Source organism: Carcharodon carcharias, chromosome 15, assembly GCF_017639515.1.
Source record: "Carcharodon carcharias isolate sCarCar2 chromosome 15, sCarCar2.pri, whole genome shotgun sequence".
Lineage (NCBI taxonomy): Eukaryota > Metazoa > Chordata > Chondrichthyes > Lamniformes > Lamnidae > Carcharodon > Carcharodon carcharias.
In genome coordinates this window covers 106,931,817-106,946,181 of record NC_054481.1, presented here as the reverse complement: position 1 = coordinate 106,946,181, position 14,365 = coordinate 106,931,817, and the positions used below count along the sequence as shown (strand labels likewise).

The 14,365-nt window shown below is 43.1% G+C and overlaps 1 pseudogene; it reads right to left on the bottom strand.

Annotated features, from left to right (window-relative positions):
• Positions 1–3,902: 3,902 nt before the first annotated feature.
• Positions 3,903–4,224, bottom strand: LOC121288616 (annotated as a pseudogene).
• Between the last annotated feature and the right edge of the window lie 10,141 nt (positions 4,225–14,365).

Genomic DNA, 14,365 nt, shown 5'->3' with positions numbered 1-14,365 from the left:
AAGCAGTCACCCAGTCTGTGTTTGGTCTCTCCAATGTAGAGGAAACCGCATTGGGAGCAACAAATGCAGTAGACTAAATTGAGGGAAGTGCAAGTGAAATGCTGCTTCACTTGAAAGGAGTGTTTAGGCCCTTGGACGGTGAGGAGAGGGGAAGTAAAGGGGCAGGTGTTGCACTTTCTGCAGTTGCATGGGAAGGTGCTGTGGGAGGGGGTTGAGGTTTAGGGGGTGATGGCTGAGTGGACCAGGGTGTCCCAGAGGGAACGATCCCTGCGGAATGCTGCCGGGGGTGTTGAAGGGAAGATGTGTTTGGTGGTGACATCATGCTGGAGTTGGAGGAAATGGTGGATGATCCTTTGAATGCGGAGGCTGGTAAGGTGATAAGTGAGGACAAGGGGGACCCTATCATGTTTCTGGGAGGGGGAGGAATGTGCGAGGGAGATGGGCCAACAATGGTTGAGGGCTCTGTCAATCTCGGTGGAAAACCTCAGTTAATGAAGAAGGAAGACATGTCAGAGGAACTGTTTTTGAAAGTGGCATCATCAGAACAGATGCAATGGAGGCGAAGGAACTGAGAGAATGGGATGGAGTCTTTACAAGAAGCGGGGCGTGAGGAGCTATAGTTGAGTTGGCTGTGGGAGTCGGTAGGCTTGTAATGGATATTGGTGGACAGTCAATCACCAGAAATTGAGAGAAAGAGGTCAAGAAAGGGAAGAGAAGTGTCAGAGATGGACCATGTGAAAATGATGGAGGGGTGGAAATTGGAAGCAAAATTAATAAATTTTTCCAGGACCAGACAAGAGCATGAAGCAGCACCGAAGCAATCATTGATGTACCAAAGAAAGAGTTGTGGGAGGGGTGACTGACAGTGGGACGGAATATGTACCTCTGGGGTGAGACTACAGGTAGATGCCCTCCTTTTAGCCTCCTTCAATTAGCCATGAACCGGCCACTATGAAGTTGACAAGAGCAGCCTGATAATGGTTCTCCTGAATCCCGGGACATATCTGGACCTTGATTAATTCCTGGTGTCAGGAATTGAAGCTGATTCTTGTGATTTGTGGCATTCAATGCTTAACATACTGTCTTGTAGTAATGTTCTAGCCCACAAACAATGTGCTTTAAGGCTCAGGATTCTCATCCATTCTTTAACAGCTGGCAATTACAAAGCTTCTGTGAAAACTTATTTTTAGAACTAAACTCCAATAATCTCCTCCTAAATATGTGACTTTGGACAAATCACTGTGCTCAGGCCAGCCATCTGCTATTATCCATGAAGATATGAATCATTCCCCAAAGGCTGCACTGACTGACTTTCCTCACTGATGGCAAAATATTCTGCAAAATCATCAAATTGTGACATTAATGAAAGCTCTAGTATGTTTTATTGAAACACCTGATCTAACTCCGTCAGCAGTATTTTTGCAACCTTGTCAGAATAATTCTAATATGAAGCACATTATAAATTTCTAACTTTATGGTAGATCATTCTAGGCAAAAATCCTTACCTTCACAAGGAGTGGAAAACTGGAACTGTCTTCCCTAAAACAAAGCTGTCGAGGCCTAGTCAACTGAAAATGAAAATACTGAGATTCAGAGTTGCTTTGCAAGAATGCTCAGGGTTATGGAACAAAGCAGGTAGATGGAGTTAAGATACAGGCCAGCCACGGGCCAGGATTTTACAGCCCCACCACAGCATGTCTCTCTGCAGCGGATGGTGTGAGCCATTTAAACCCCCATTCAGTTCGGCAGGACCGTAATATCCCGCTAGGTGGGAAATCCTGGCCATTGTCTAATTAAGTGACGGAACGAGATCAAGGAGTTAAATGGCCTTCTCCGGGGCTCCTATATTTCAATGTTCCTATTGTACCCAAACAGTTCCCATTAACTCTACTGCATAAACCCCAATGTGCTTGAGCAATTCCTGTTCGCTCCCACTGTACCCAGGCAATGCTCACCTGTGCAGGAATCGGCTGCCAAGGAGCCCATGACAAAGAGACAGCTTGCCCACCATTCACGTCAAATAGGGGGCCCTGTTTGAAGAGTTAACTTCTTTTCAGAAGTGTAATAATCTTTTGCAGCAGCCAGTTATATCTCAAATGCCAGGCTTTCATAGAAGGAAGAGGTGTTAGAATAGGGCAGATAAAAGCTCTTGTGCTCACTATGCATGTGTATGGTGACATATGAATACAAAATAATGACAGGCAGGAACAGACCACCTGGCTGATCCAGCCTGTCCCACACTGTATTAATATTTGAAGCATTGTGATTAAGCGCCCCCTACTCAACTGCAGCCATGTCATCTCCTGGAAGAGGCCAAATATCATTAAAAAAACCAAGGGAAAAATCTGGAAGATTCCCCTTCAATTTACTTCGGTGATTTAACCTAGTCCAAGAGGCCACATTGGTCAAAGTTATAATCAAAGAAAAGAGTAGCAATTTCCTTCTTTGCAACAGTTCCTATTCCTAAGAAGGCATTGGCAACCATGGGCTTCCATTAGATCAGTCCATGATTATGCTTGGCAAAGTACTGCAGTTGTTTGCCATCATCTCCTGCAGTCTGACCAGGAAACTCTTCCATTTTTTAACACCTGCCATCAGGGATATAGGAAGGATTTACAGGCTGATAATCATCCTGTTTGTTCACATCATGAACACACCTTCTGTGGCCATCAAGTTCAGAAGCAGGACTTGAAGCTAGAGCTACTGGTCCAGAGGTAGGGACACATTATCACTGTGCCACAAGACCTCCCATAACAAGTAACTACAATTCAAAAAGTACTTAATTGGCTGGAAAGCACTTTGGGACATCCAGAGTTTGTAGGAAGGCACGATATGAATGCAGGTTCTTTTTTTTAATGCTTATATTATCTGGTATTTTAATAATATTTTATAAGATCCAATCCTTGTCCCAGGATCAGACCCACTGCTATTGGATCTATTCCCCATCCCCTTGATCAGATCCTCCCCATGGTCACTGATCCACTATCTCTTCCCCCAACTCTCCAAACCACAACAATCACACCCAACCCTCCACACCATGCTGTACCCTCGCCCTCCTCATGACCGCCATGCCAAGCAGCATGAAAACTACCTGCTTCTGTGCCCCCTTCTTCAGCCCAACAGGGAGCCGAGCCTGTGAATCAATCTGACTTCCAGCCAGGAAGCCTAATAAAAAAAGAATTACGCTTGCTGCTGTGTTGAAATTCCTTATTTTCTGTGGTTGACCAGAACCCTATCCTAATCCCGTTTGGATTGCTCCACCACAGTAGTTATTGGGGCCAATGAGTCAGTTTGGGAACATTGAAGTGATTTACCCAAGCCTAACACCTTCTTTACATATTACTTAGCACAATGGAAGATGGTTGTGCCAATCATCTGAGCCCCAGGACATCCTTGAAGGAGTTCCTCAGGGTGGTGCCCTGAGCCCAACCATCTTCAGCTGCTTCATCAATGACCTTCCGTCTATTGTAAGGTCAGAAGTGGGGCTGTTTGCTGATGATTTCACAGTGTTCCGTCCCTTTTGTAACTCCATAGTTAATGAAGCATTCTGTGCCCACATGCAGCAAGACCTGGACAACATTCAGGATTGGCCCAATAAATGGCAAGTAACATACACACCACGTAAATGCCAGACAATAGCCACCTCAAACAAGGGAGAATCTAACCACCTCCCCTTGAGTTCAACAGCTAAACTATCATTGAATCCCTCAGTATTAAACTCTGGGTGATACTATTAACCAGCTACATAAATACTGTGGCTGCAAGAGCAGGTGAGAGGAGTAATTCACCTCCTGACTCTCCAAAACCTATCCACAACCGACAAGGCACAAGTCAGGAGTGTGATTTTTTTTTATATCCAATTTTTATATTTTTAATTGTAACAATCATCTTGCATGGTACATTTAATCAAAGAGACCAAAGCCCATGTCATCACCAGACTCTTCAGATTCCTCCTGTTTCTCCTCCTCCTTTTTCTCTTCAGCAGCAACAGGGGCAGCACTGGAAACAGCTACTGCAGCAGCTGGGCCAGTACCACCAGCACCAACATTGCCAATTGATGTCAACATTAGCCAATGCCTTGGCAAACAGACTGGGCCAGAAAGGCTCAATAGTTACACCAACTGTCTTGATCAGGGCATTGAGTTTGTCTTCAGTCACGGTGACCTCGCCATTGCGCAGGACGAGTGCGCTGTAGATACAGGCGAGTTCCGAGGTAGAGGCCATGGCGCTGGATGTCTGCAGGTCCGATGATGCTAGTCACTGGGAGACTCTCAGCCTTAGCCTCGATCAGAAGGACCAAGCACTTCTGAACCAGGCAGAGCAAGAAGGGGAAGTATGGAATACTCTCCACTTGCTTGGATGAGTGCAGCTCCAACAGCGCTCAAAAAGCTCAACACCATCCAGGACAAAGCAGCCCACTTGATTGGCAACCCATCCAACATCTTCAACATTCACCCCCTCCATCACTGACACAGTAGCAGCAGTGTGTACCAGCTACAAGATGCACTGCAGGAATTCACCAAGGCTCCTTCGACAGAACATGGCAAACTCATGACCTCTATCACCTAGATGAACAAGGTCAGAAGGCACATGGGAACACCACCACCTGCAAATTACACTCCAAATCATATAATCTTTACTTGGAAATATATCACCATTTCTTCGCAGTTGCTGGATCAAAATCCTATGACTCCCTCCCTAACAATACTGCAGGTGTACTTTCACCACATGGACTGCAGCAGTTCAAGAAGGCAGCCCACCTTCTCAAAGGCAATTAGGGAAGGCAATAAATGCTGGCCTAGCCACCGATGCCCACATTCCATAAACAATTTTATTTAAAAACACATTGCTTTGTTCTGTGTGTCAACTGGGCTGCACCTAATCTGAGAGCGCTACATGAGTTAATGTAGAGGCAAGTTTTACTTTGCATCCAGCCTGTACTGCTGTAGGTGACCTGAAAGTGCTCAGTATGCAAATGGTGCCAAAATCTTTATTTTTCTCATTTTTGAATGCTTAATTTGTCCCCAAGAACATTAATGAAAAATTTTGAAAAGAACTGGGGCTTAAGTTGATAATAAACCCAGTGCCATCAAATGGCATTCAATGATTCATTAATCTGCTGTAGGTACTGTTTGGTGAACTGCACTTGAGTTTTGATTGGCATCAGATGTTCAGCCTTCAGTGCACTGCACAAGATTATTGGTCAGGTTCCCATCACTAACAGCTGCATGCAGGTCACTCAATGTGTGAATGAAATTTCAATGACAGGTAGTGGAAAACCAAGGAGATAATTATCTAGATAATTACCAGGAAATTCAGTATTTAAATGGATCCTTGAGTGATCTCAATATGAGTAATTAAGGGTACTCCATCATTCAATGAGCTGTTATCTACACAGATACATTTTGATGAGCAGAGACAGATTACTCATAGCAGCCTATTCACAGCACAAGTGCTGCACTCTACCAGATGATCGAGAGCTCACACTTGGCCCCAGCTGGCAGGCTCAGATTCATGTTAGCATTCAGGACTCATTTCTTATGAACACGTGTTTTAGGATGTGTATCTCTCTCTCTCTAACCTACAGATCATTAGCATTCCATTCTGCAGCCCTATCAGTAGCTGTAAGAGTGAGATGTACTTCAGTGCCTCGGGAAGCCAGGTTTTAATCGAATCCAGAGGGAGTCCAGCATCCTTACAAAGAGCTTCCAAGAAGAGAATAGAATTATTATAAAGGGGATTTTGACTCTGACTAGATTATAGTCGTGTTATCATTGTTTGTGCAGGAACTGCATTTATAAATCCTTCCTCTGATTGATGAGGTTGATGTAAAAGTAGGGCCAAAAGCAAAACACTTAATGTCATTTGGATGAACTGTTAAACTGAGACCTTGATTGCTTTGTTAAGTAGACATAAAAGATCCCATGGCACTATTTTGAAGAAGAGCTGGGGAGTTATCCCCAGTGTCCTGGCCACATTTATGCCCTGCTCAACACCAATAAAAAACAGATTATCTGGTCACATTGTTGTTGTGGGAGCTTGCTGTGCACAAGTTAGCTGCTGCTATTCCCTACATTACACAGTGACTACACTTCAAAAGGACATCATTGACTGTAAAAGTGCTTTGGGGCTTCTTGAAGTCATGAAAAGCACTAGACAAATGCAAGTCTTTCTCTTTCATTGATCAAGCATTAAAAAAAAATGATTTAAATTAACTCAAGTATCTTCACTTTTATTGAGCTTTTGTTAAAATCTAGAGATTACAATAATAAAATTGGAAAGGATTCAATGAGATCATTGAAAGCAGCAAGGAGGTTTTAGAATCTCTTATTGAAGCAGTAGAACAAGGAGCTAGAGGAGACACTTTGGTATCTTGATTCTGAGTTATCATCAGCAGGAAGAATAAGGCTGAATAAGATTGTGTGACAGAGGATGAATCAGAGAACTGGAGGCTGTGGCAGGGTGTGATCTGGGCCAGAATGATGTACCGAGACCTGATAGTTATACCAGCTGCTAGCAGGAGACAGGAAACAGGTCAGTAAGCCCTTCACTGTTTGTATCATCTCAACACTTGCCCTTCCTCCTGAATCATACTTTCTTTACAATAATCCATACCAATCAGCAAAATGATCTGCTCGCACTGTACTATGCAGTAATCACATTTATAAATCCATCTTCTGATTGATGGGGATGATGTAAAAGTAGAGCCAGAATTGAAACACTTCACATACCGAGCAGCAGAAAACATTCATCATTCCCCACAAACTCTAGAGTGTTGCGCAGCTCTCGGAGGGATGTGGGAACTCAATTCTCATTTCCAGAAAAGCCTTTCACCGCTGAGACTCTCAGAGGTTCAGTAGGTAAGTAACTGCTCTGTGTGACACCCAAACAACACCTCAAATGCTGGGGAGAACAGAAGAGGTAGTATAAAGACAGCTGTTTTGATGTGGGTACCAATTTGGAGAATAGCGACAAGTTGATAATGTTGACAAGCATGGGACTGAGCAGCAGCATTGATTGGTCAGCTAGATGCTGGGATAGGAGGGTTTTAGGATGATGAGTTCCATCCACAGGATATATTTAGTGGCAACAGGGTTGCTGGATAGAAAAGGAACTATTGAATAAGTTGGAGTATAGAGGCTCAATAACAAAAGCCTGGAAGAGGGCTGAGAAAGGGAGTGTGAGGTAAAGGAGGAGGGCGTCAGAAAAGGAAGAGGCAGTACAGCTGATATCCATGATTTTGGACTTGGAACATTCATGAGCTCCTCACAGGTGGTGCCTGAGGTAAAAATGGGAGCATGTGTGGGAAGCAGTTGTTGGAGAGGACAGTTTATGATGAACAGAGGCTTGGAGCTTTCCTGTGCCCTAGGATAAGAAACATAAGAAATAGGAGCAGCAGTCCACCTTAGAGTCCCTTGAGTCTGCTCCATCATTTAATTAGATCATAGCTGATTCTCAACTTCAATTCCACTTTTCCACCCAATCCCCATAGCCCTTATTCCCTTTATCCCTTAGATTCAAAAGCACTGTCAATCTCAGTTTTTGATTACTCCATTTACAATCACAGTTTTGATACCCAGTGACTGAACATTCACAACCCTCTGGGGTAAAGCCTTGCAAAGATTCACAGCCCAATGAATGAAAAATGTTCTTCTCACCTCAATTTGAAATACCTTATCCTGGACTCTGAATGCTAGTTCTAGACTCTCCAGCCAGGCGAAACAGCCTCTCAGCATCTTCCTTGTCTCTTCCTTCCCTCTCAGAATCCTGTCTGTTGCAATGAGATCACCTCTCATTCTTTTGGACTCCCGAGAGTATAGGCCCATTCTACTGAAAATCTCCTCATAGGACAACACTCAGATTTCCAGGAATCAATGCAGTGAACCTTCATTGCAGACCCTCTAAGGCAAGTATTTCCTTCCTTACATCGAGACCAAAACTGTACACAGTACTCCAGGTGTGGTCTTAGCAAAGCCCTGTAGCAAGACACCCTATTCTTACACTCGAACCTTCTTGCAGTAAAGGTCAAAGTACCATTTGTCTTCCTATTTGCTTGCTGTACTTGCATGTTAAATGTCTCTGTTTCCTGTACAAGAACACCCAAATCCTTCTCAAGTCTCTCATTTAAAAAGTATTCTTACTACCAAGCGAATAAACTCCTATTTCCCAACATTATACTCCGTCTTGCACTTTCTTACCCATTCATTTAGCTTATCTATATCTCTTTGCAGACACTTTGTGTCCTTCTCACAGTTTACTTTCCCACTCAACTGTATCTGTTTTGTGGTCCCTTCTTCTAAGTCATTAATATGAATTATAAATAGCTGAGGCCTTAGCACTGATTCCTGCAGCATCCCATTAGTAACAGCCTGTCATCCCAACAATATCCCACTTATTCCTGATTTCTGTTTTTCTGTCCTTTAACCAATCCTCTATCCATGCCAACATATTACCCCCAACTTCATTAGCCATTATCTTGTGCAACAACATTTCATGTGGCACCTTAGTGAATGTCTTTTCAAACTTTAAGTGTATGCCCACTGCTTCCACTTTATCTACCCAGCTAGTGGTGTCCTCAAAAAAATTCTGATAGATTCCTCAAACACGATGGGCAGGATCTTCTGTTCTGGAGCCTAAGTCCAATGGTAGTCTGGAAAGTCGACATGATTCCCCCTGGGTGGCAGGAGGGCTGAAAATATGCAATCTTTCATTGTTCTGTTCATAAATTATGCACGCACAAAGAACATGGCAAAACCTGTGGTGGTGCAGGCAGCAAGTCACCAGCCCGCCATTATCTCATGGAGTTGAAGGATCTGGTGCCATGTTTAAAGGGCACCCAGACAGACATTCACTTAGTGCACGTCAGGAGCTCCACACTACTCCTCCAGAGTCCTTGCGGCTGCAGCCCATACTGGGGAAGCTTACAAATGTGAGCAACCATATCCTAGGATGTACAAAGGTACTTCCAGCATTGCCTTTTGCTCATTTCTAGATAAGAACACTGCCTGCGATACACCCATGGTCAGGCCAATGCTCACTGTTGCAATGGACCCTGTTCGCCAGCATCTTGACCTTCTTGAGGCCCCATGGCCTCTTGTTGCTGAGGCCCTTGCTCCTCCTGGCCCTATGCCAACCTGCGTTTGGCCCTCTTTCTCCTCATCTGGATGAGAGCCAGTACAGAGGCTGGGCTGTCTGCAGCCTGCATCATCAATGCCTCAGTGGATTTGTGAATGAACTGAAATGGTAAATTTAGTGAGCATGTTCTCTACAGGTTTCCCTCCATCTCAAAGCCAGCAGGCCAGTGCTAAGCCCTTCACCTGGCCTCCTTCTAGACATGGTATCCCCACCCCTTCCAGATGATGGACATCGTGGAGGTCCAGAGATGGGTGTTCCTCATGACTGTGTATGAAGACATTGCTCTTTGACCAGGTAATGAGAGTCATGTGCAAGAAGTCTTGCTGTGCCACTATTCCACTTGCTTCCTCTACCCTCGAGATTCTATAGTGAAACCATTGCCATGGCAGCACAGAAAAACTATCAGAGCTCTTGTCAGACACGACCATTCACCCAGGAGGATGGAGTTTTGGAGTTATGAGTTGGCTGCTGTTCACCAGCTGTGCCCCTTGGAGATATCCACCTCCCTCCCTCCCTTCATCCCTGCGTCTGACTGCAGCCGATGCAAATGGTACAAAATGAACAGCAGGTCCACACCTTGCTGGGATCTCGATGTTGTGAGACCCATGAGTCGGGAACAAACCTGCTGCTGTGTGGGCTTCATCATAGAGAGGAGACACAGCTGAGCATGATTGACATCCAGTTGCCTCATAGTTATTAGGATGTATCTTTAGTTGGCCATTTCTCCTGACTTTGAATTCCACCCACCCAAAAAGACTCCCACTTTGAGGGATCTCACTGACTGCCTAATTGCGTGGTCAAGGTCAGATTTAAAAAATGGTGTGCATCACATTTCAGACTGGCTACACCACCTTCTACCCTCCCCCTGTGACCCACCAACTTCCCCCCATCACCCTCGACCCACCCAATATCTTCATTGCTCTCCCCACGTCACCCTTGAACCTTCCCCACTGTTACCTTGAACCCAATTACAATACACCTTCACATGCCTTCCCTCCCCTCAGAGACCCATTACTTTCCCATTCTCACCCTAACCCAACCCCCTCCTGTTATCTGAGCCACCTGTCTAGTCCCTGTCTGTGAACGCCCATCTTGAGACCTTCACCTGCCAGACCCATACCCTGGACCTGCCACCCTGCTGCATTCCACTCCCCCCCTCTGACTGTGACTGTTCCTTCCTATCACCAGTACCGAGTTCAACCCCCAGGACTCCGCCGTCAACACCAGTGACCCCATCCGTTAAGTCACTCTCTCCTCCCTGGACACTATCTCCTCCACCTTTCCCAGACACTCTCTCTCCCCCACTTCCCTGGACACTCTCCCTGCACTCCCTTCCCGCTTAGCATTGCTCCCAAGTCCAGCCTCGGTGCAGTGTTTGCTAACAGCACTCAGTATAAATGAAATTCTGTGCAGTCCCCAAGAAGGTGAAGTCAGCATCTACTGACCTCAAAGTTGTGGAAGAAGTGAAGCTCGCCAGGTGCACGCCTCTTATATACAGGCGTAAAACTGAACATTCTAAATACTCACTGGCGGAGAACTTAATTTGGAGGAGGAGCTTAATTCCAGCAAGGTGGCCTTTTAATGAGCGTGCGTGAGATGGGGTTCCCAATATTGTCTGTTGGGAAGCTCGACCCACCTTTAACCCGCCTTGAACGTCGGGAGAACAAAATTCATACATTTTATCCTACCATCGGGAAACAGATTTTTTGCCTTCAGCCAAACTAAGTCCTCCCGCCCTCCATGATTCTGGGACTGGAAAATTCCACCTGATTTTATTTTTGGAAAGTGATCTTGAATAGCACCTGGGCTTTATTAAGGAAAAGGAATGACAGCCAATGCTTAAGGTGGTCATGTCATATTTGCCAACACCAGTGACTTGTGCACTGTCTGCTCAAACTATAAGATGCTGATTTAAAACCATAGAAGTTCCTGTGAAATATTGAAATGATGAGGTGCTACACTGTCTAGGGCAATGACTGCATATTGTTGGCTAATTTTGATCTTTTTGTGCTGCGTTAAGTAGTTTCATGCTATGACATGTCTGATTTTTTAAAAGTCATAACTTATTTCCAATTGAATCTTCTGTGTGATGGAAAATTGTTTTCTCTCTCAGCTTCTGTGTATGCCCAGATAATTTCTGCTGCTCACTTGCTTGCAGTGATAGTTTTGACAGAAGAATGCATTATTCATGTAAAGTGTAGTCTGTAAAGTAATTCAGTGTTAGAATTCTGTTTATTTTCTAAGATCATTCCAACAAATAAGTGTAACTATCCCCATCTGCAGAAGAAAAGCTGTTTTGCCCATTACTCCGTGTTATTTTATATTACATTATGCTTCACTGGAAAAACATTCCATTTCCCTCGAGTGGCACCATTCAGCAAAAAGGAAATGTGTTGACATCAACTTCCTTACAAAATAAGATTGCTTCGGGAGACGTCTGGGTCTGCTCCATTTTCAGATTGATCAATTCTATCTGATCTCAGTTCTTCATCTTGTCTTTGTCTCAATATAAGATGGACCAAAACTGATGTAACCTCTTACAGTAGCACACTTACAAATCATATGAACATATGAATACATAAACGTAATAATTAGGAGCAAGAGTAGGCCACTCAGCCCCTCAAACCTGCTCCGCTATTCAATAAGATCATGGCTGATCTGACCTCAACTCTACATTACCACCTACCCCTGATAACCCTTCACCCCCTCGCTTATCAAGAATCTATCTAGTTCTGCCTTAAAAATGTTCAAAGACTCTGCTTTCACTGCCTTTCGAGGAAGAGAGTTACAAAGACTCACCACCGTCTGAGAGAAAACAATTATCTTCAATCTGTCTTACATGGGCGACCCCTTATTTTTAAACAGTAACCCCTAGTTCTAGATTCTCCCTCAAGAGAAAACATCCGTTTCACATCAAACCTGTCAAGACCCCTCAGGGTCTAATATGTTTCAATCAAGTTACCTTTCACTCTTCTAAATGCTAGCAGAAATAAGCTGAGCTTGTCCAACCTTTCCTCATAAGACAACCCTCCCATTCCAGGTATTAGTCTAGTAAGCATTCTCTGAACTGCTTCCAATATATTTACATCCTTCCTTAAATAAGGAGACCAATACTGTACAAAGTAATGGGGAGCCATTAGATTCAATTCATCAAGAATGCAACAGTGAAATCAGATAAAGCAATATAATAGAGTGAGAAAGGAACACTCATTCGGTATGTGGGCTTTTTAATATTAGAATGAAGAGCCTTTTTATTATAAATATAATAAAGTAATAAATATAATATAAGCCATCAAGTTACCTGAGGCAGAATAACTGCCCCAACCTGCAGTATTCATAATTTTCAATTGGAATGAGGATAGTGATTTAAAGGACATAGATAAACTTCACAATCAGTGGACAATATTACAATTTTACAGGGACACAGGTGTAATTTAGGAGTTTACCATCTTTTTGTTTTTTGTCCAAGGATAATGTTACAAATTATTAACACTCTATGTCATATTAAACCACACCTTTTTCCTGTTTTCATCTGTCTATACCTTAACCCCTGCTTTCACACACACACAGACTCAAAAATCACAGGATGTTTATTTGACCTTCCTGAATTATTAGTTGGAGGTTACAACTTTAATATTATAAGATACACTGATGATACCATTCTTATTGCCAACTCTGAAGAGAAACTGCAAAAGATTTTGGATGGAGTAGCGAGTGAAAGTGAGAAGAAAGGGCTGAACAGACATTGTAAGAAAACAAAATATCTAGTGGTGTCCAAGAAGAAAGTCAAACCAGGATGTAAGATCACACTGAAGAATGAAAAGGTCAAACAGGTAGACAAATATTGTTAGCTAGGAAGTGTGTTAACATCAGATGGAAAGTAATCAAGAAATAAAATGAAGGATTGGAATAGCCAAAGATGCATTTCAAAAAATGAAAAAGAATATGATCAGCTCCAAATTAGCCATGAAAACAAAAGTAAGAATCCTGGAATTCCACATCACATCAATTTTAATATACAAAAGCAAGTGTTGGATGATCAGTGAAGCAAGGCTGAGAAGAATTGAAGCTGCAGAGTTATGGCTTTTGAGGTGAAGAATGAAGATATCTTGGACAAGTTGCACTGCAATGAAGAGGTGCTAGTAAAATCTGAGACCAAAAGAACCCTGCTCACCAAAATCAAGAAGAGACAGCTGGAATTTCTTGAGTACAAAATAAGAAATCAAGATTTAGAAAGTCTGATGCGGATGGGAAAGATTGATGGCAGAAGTGATTGAGGTAAACAAAAAATGATCTTTCTAATGTGCCTCAAAAACTGGATGAATGTATCACCAACAAAGATCATCCTTGCCTCTAGAGCAAGATTAACATGGAGGTCCATGGTCGCCAACACCCTCTTTAGGGCATGGTGCCTGAAGAGAGAGAAATCCTGCCTACAATCTAATGTTTGCCCTCTCTCTCTCTCCCCCTCTCTCTCTCTCACACGCACACACACACACACACATACACTCAAAATCACAAAACATTTATTTGGCCCATTCTATCATATCCATCCATGAAAGATCCTCCCCTCCCTCTCCCACCATAACATTCAGCCATTTCTAAAGGATTTAATATGTTTTTGTCTGCACTGCCCTACCCAGATGTTCATCCATATATGTATATATATATATATATATATATATATATATATCCACTGTATATTTGCAGGATTCCTGGGGTCAGTTGTATATTTGCAGGATTCCTGGGGTCAGTCCTAAAGTTGTTTTTTTTATATATTTAAACCTGGGTCTTTGTATGGCTGCCATGATTTAGCTTGAAGTGTTGTTTCAGATTTGTCTTTCTTAGCCCTTTTACCATTTTAAGTGTCTCTAATGAAGCCCCTTCTGTTAAGCTATTAATTAGGAAGAGAGGCTTTATTTATCAGAAGAGGTGGAAGACTGGGCTAAATCAGAGAGGGGATAGAGCAGATCTGATAGAGGCAGTCAAAATTGTGAAGGATGTGATAATGGCCAATAGGGAAAAAACTATTTTGAGCGGTGAGTCAGTAACTAGAGGACATAAATGACAAAAAGCATGAAGATCAGGAGATTTAGTTTTAGTTTTAGGGTGGTGAGGATGTAAATGCCCTAACAGAAACATGAGCTGAAGCAGAATCCATAATAACTATTTAAAAAGTGGACCAAGTTTTTAAAAATAAAAATTAAGAACATATGAAATAGGAGCAGGA